The sequence below is a fragment of the Gossypium hirsutum genome, chromosome D09 (assembly GCF_007990345.1).
Source record: "Gossypium hirsutum isolate 1008001.06 chromosome D09, Gossypium_hirsutum_v2.1, whole genome shotgun sequence".
In the NCBI taxonomy this organism is placed as follows: domain Eukaryota; kingdom Viridiplantae; phylum Streptophyta; class Magnoliopsida; order Malvales; family Malvaceae; genus Gossypium; species Gossypium hirsutum.
In genome coordinates this window covers 22,625,527-22,630,515 of record NC_053445.1, presented here as the reverse complement: position 1 = coordinate 22,630,515, position 4,989 = coordinate 22,625,527, and the positions used below count along the sequence as shown (strand labels likewise).

The following is a 4,989-nucleotide window of genomic DNA, read 5'->3' as shown; positions in this document are numbered from 1 at the left end:
ATATCAACTAAGTTCTTATATAATTGTAAAAGAGGGGTTAGGGGTTTAGGGTTTATGTTTTATGATTTATGGTTTAAGAGTTAGGGGTTAGGGGTTAGATTAATTTGTTTTTTTTAATTTATATATTTAAATATTAGATTTAAAAAAAACTTTGATAAATAAATAAATAAAAGCAACATATTGATATGGATAGGTAACTATTTATTGATAAATAAATAAATAAAAGCAAAATAATAGTAATTATTTTTTAGTTAGAAAAAAATATCTCTAATAAAATGGAGATTAGATCGGAAAAGAATAATTTAAAATCATGATTAACGTCTCAATTTTTAATAGAAATTCGATATGTGAGAGATTGATTGCTTACATTGGATAATTCTAACTTTATAATTAATTACATCATTTTATCATTTGTTTTTTTATTAAAATATAAAATATTTATTTTGAGAGTACTTAATTTTTTTATTTTATAAAAAATCAATTTATAAAAAATAGTAATAATAAATGTTTTATAAAATTACTTAACTAATAATTTTTAGCAGACAAAATAAAAAAATTTAGTAGAACAAAATAGCATCGTTTTATTCAAAATAAAATACTTTTTTGTAGCGTTTTTTGAAAAAACGCCGCAAAAGATTAGAAATTATAAAAACGCCACAAAAAAATATTCCACCTTGCAAGATAGCGCTTTATATCAAAATTTCCTGCTGAAACCCTAAGTTTTTCCCCCTAAAATTGGTATCCTCAAAACACGCTTTTAAGTGTTTCTCTCTGCCACCACCGTCTTCTTCATCATCTTTCCCTCTTTCTTTCTTTCTTTTTTTTTTAATTTCAACACCTAACATACATGTTTCATTTCGCAAAAGCCATCTTTATCTGTTTCTAATGTGACTCTGAAGCCTCCTTCTTTCCTTCAACGTACCTAAGGTAAAGTTTTCTCAACTTCTTCTCAATCATTTATTTCCATCTACTTGCCTTTCTGTTTTAATCCTTCACGACTCTGGAATTTCTTGCATAAATTACTATGAAGACAATAATATTGATGTTTTGGAATTTAAGCAGAAGGAGCTCTCAGCCGTCCGTTCGAAATCCCCTTCCGTTCATCAATTCTCTGTCGCCTTCACCAAGACACTGACCCCTCTCTTTCAAATTCTAAAGCGAACCGCCACCTTGGAACGCGTTGTGCACTTTGTTTTAGCAAGGTCTTGGCCCGAGATCCCAACGACACTTCCGCTAGTAACGAGTTCTTGGAGGAATTTTTGAAGTTCCTTTTGGTTGGGGCTACTACAGCTAATAAAACTGCACGATTTAGGGCTTGCCAAATCATTTCCGAGGTCAGCTCTTTTAAATTCTGGCTTCATTTTTAAAAATCTTTTTTAGTGTTTTGATTTTTAAGAATTATATTTTGTGATATATTGTTTGTATTTCAGTTTCATTATTGGAGCAGTTTTATCAACTGTTCCCACTATCGGTAGGCAACTTGGTTTTAGATATGGTTGATTTACATGATTGAGGCTTTCATCTTTTGATGGTTTTCTGTTTCGTTTGTCCATGGAGGAGCTGTTATTCGAACAAAGTGGTCGTGTGAAATTTAGAACAGGATCTACGTTGTTGATTCCTTGGACCGAGAGAGGATTCGCCAAGCTAAACAGGAATTTCAGGTTGTAAATTTAGAACAAGCACAAACTTGTTAGCCAATATGGTTGTACATAGTCTCTTTTTAGTTCTTAATAATTTTTTTCCAGGCCATAATCAATGATCCATTTATGAGCAATGCTATCATCTTGGTGTTCGCCAACAAACAGGACTTGGTATGATTCAGTTAGCTATTTGAGACCAGTCTTTTTTCTGTGTATAGCAAAATGCATGCAGTATTTGCTTGAACTACTAAGAACACATGCATTTTTTTAGTTGCTGGAAGTACTAGTGTCAAGGATAATTTAGTTTCGAAAAATAGGTTCTGCTGTTGTTTGCATAGTTTTGAAGAATGTGTCTGAATAGAATGTAATCTTAGCTCCAAGGCCCTTAGATTGACATGTTTCGCCTTGTTCTACTTCTTGAAGAAGGCCTGGTTTTCATCATTGTATGAAAACTGTAATTCCCTTAAATCGATCATCTAAGGCATAATAATGGATAAAGCATATGAAGTTGCAGTGGGTGCTTTGCTTCATTGAACTAAACATTACTAAATGTTGCCTTCTTTTATCATTTTTTTTCATGTTGTTTTTAGCTTCGAAGATTAATTAGCTAAGAATTTGAAACACTAAAATGATATTTAAATAGATTTAGAAAAATTTGTAAAAATTACTGTTCTGTTTGTCTTCTGCAAAACCTAGAGTTTTTTTTTCATTTTTTTTCCATATAATGTTTTATGGTTTTATAGTCGAACCTCTGATTTTGCCCTTTTCGACAAAGGGGAAACTTTAGGTGCAGTACAAGCTCAATAGGAGTGCAATCCTGACTTGGTATACTTTCACAACTTGGTATCCATATATTCCACTTGAGAATAGGTACTCATTATTTATCCAATTTCCCGTTTTGATCATATTTAAAGCTAATATTGAAAGGAATCATTTAATTTAATTCATCTATATTATTGCCCAAGTTGAAAAATGAAATATCATTTTTCCCTTCCAATTTAAATGCTAATCACAGACAGCCTGCGACAGTGAGTTTTTATTGCATAACCTTCATTTTCAATTTTTTAAAATTTTTTATTGCATAACCTCTCTCTCCCCCATTCTCAGTTTCTATTAATCTTTTTAATTTTTTTTTTGTGAGTTCACTCAAGAAAGGTTAGTAAAATTTTGTTCAGTGTTACTTGTGTTGCAAATGCTTACATGTTGAGACATGGATTTTATTGTTGTATGTTGAGTTTATATGTAAAAGGTACTGAATGCTAAACAAAGTTGGGACTAAACAGTTGACAAAAGAGATATGGACTGGAGCTATCTGTCATGATATAACAAAGAAGGCATAAAATTATTAATAGCTGTGAAATGTTCACTTAGGTTGTACTTAGGAATTTGAGTTTCTGAAAATGGATTTGAATTTCAATATGGTGTAAGTTGTGTGATAAAGAAACTTGTAAGTTTAACATCCATGACTGTTTTTGAAATTTATGGATTGTGGGATGCCCGTATAAGTGATGAATTTGAAATTCCTATGGATCTTTCTTATTTTGATATTCATGTTTTTATATCTTTAAATACATAATCATAATTTTAATTATTTTATGCATAATGATGCATTTATTCATACAATTAATGTAGGAAATGAAATCTAAATCCAAATTCTCAAATTCATATTTCCAAACATAGCATTAGGAAATTAGGGATAATCGAGCTAAGGTAATGGTAGAAAATTGAAATCTCAATAATTTGGCCTTTATTGGGATTGGGAAGAGGCACTACTAAACAACAACCATTTGTTATAGTTGGGAATTTGGGACAAAGATAAAAATGCATATCATATAGATCTAGTGATAGTAATTGATATTATTGTTCTCCTGACACAAAGGATGTCAAAGAAATTGCTTGTTAACAAAATGTAGAAGTATAGAAAAAGAAAATATATGGAAAACTCTACATAAACGCACGTGTAACTTTGTTCAAAATTTGTTTTACTTTTTTTTATCTTGTTAAATTTATTTCTTTATTTTAGTTATAATTGTGAACTTTCATTTATTTTCCTTTCTAGGATGACATACTTTATTTTACTCTTATTCTCATGCAGAGCATGTAGGCACTAAATCTGCTGTTCAAATTTGAAGCCATGCTCAAAAGTTTTTCTCTAAGGCTCATTGCTTTGAGTTCATTACAAGATTTCCTTGATTAAATAAATGTATTATATCTTTTTTTACCAAGATTTACTTGATTAAGAAAATGCATTATTGCTTGAGAAAGCAAATCCGCATATTGCTCTCTCTTGAATTAATTTCTCATTCTGAGCCTGCTGTAGTAGCATTCATCTATGCCCTTGAGGCCTTGACTGTACTTGGGTTCTGTTGTTGCAATAGCTGTCGGGATGGTACATAGCATGGCTATATTACTGAAGATTGAGCATTATTTTATTGGGTTTCCTCAGATCCTCATCTTAGATGCCAACAGGTTCTATATGGTCCTTGCTGATTTTAACTTCCCCTGGAGTGAAGCTTTTATTTACTTCATTTGGATGAACTTGTACAGCTATATTCCCTTTGTGAGAAAACAATCGTAAGCATTTCTGCTGGTAAGTACTGGGCTGCAACTGCTACTACTATAGGTGATGTTTACATGTGGGATGGCAAGAAAAGTATGGATAAACCACCTATTGCAACTCGGTTACACCGAGTAAAGGGAAAAAAGATCCCTTAAAGAGTTGATTTTGAGAGTTGGTCATGAGAGAATGTAACTTGTAAACAATTTTCTAATATAGAATGTAACTTGTAAATAGAACTTATGTAATTCTAATATAGAATGTAAACAATTTTCTTATGTAATTCTAATAGAGAATGTAAACAATTTTCTTATGTAATTCTAATATAGAATGTAACTTGTTTTAATTTTCTTAATTTAAATTCATTAATTTTTATATTTAGCTTTAAAGTTAAAATTTTAATAGAAATTTTAATTTAATATTTTTTATCCTTTTAAAGTTTAAATTTTAAAAATAAAACATAATATAATATTTATGATAGAAATAAATATTATTTAATTAAAATATTTTTTTAATTCATGTTTTTAGCGGTGTTTGTGGGAAAAGCACCGCTAAAGGTCTTAGTCTTTAGTGGCGTTTGTGGGAAATGCGCCGCTAAAGTTCTTGGTCTTTAACGGCATTTGTGGGATAAGCACCGCTAAATGTCTTGGTCTTTAGCGGCGTTTGTGGGAAAAGCGCTGCTAAAGGTCTTAGTCTTTAGTGGCGTTTGTGGGATAAGCACCGCTAAAGGTCTTGGTCTTTAGCAGCGTTTGTGGGAAAAGTGCCGCTAAAGTTAGCGACTCGTTCTTTAGC

The 4,989-nt window shown here is 31.0% G+C and overlaps 1 long non-coding RNA gene across 17 annotated transcripts; it reads left to right on the top strand.

Annotated features, from left to right (window-relative positions):
- Window positions 1-676: 676 nt before the first annotated feature.
- On the top strand, window positions 677-4,543 carry LOC107892084 (uncharacterized). Of its 17 annotated transcripts, XR_001682449.2 has the most exons (8): window positions 677-927; window positions 1,063-1,334; window positions 1,431-1,661; window positions 1,746-1,811; window positions 2,416-2,510; window positions 3,736-3,843; window positions 4,019-4,109; window positions 4,188-4,543. It is a non-coding gene; the product is annotated as an uncharacterized lncRNA (long non-coding RNA). The 17 variants fall into 17 exon arrangements; XR_005918561.1 differs by having other exon boundaries at window positions 1,063-1,661; window positions 2,416-2,465; XR_005918555.1 differs by having other exon boundaries at window positions 711-927; window positions 1,558-1,661; window positions 2,416-3,843.
- Window positions 4,544-4,989: the final 446 nt, after the last annotated feature.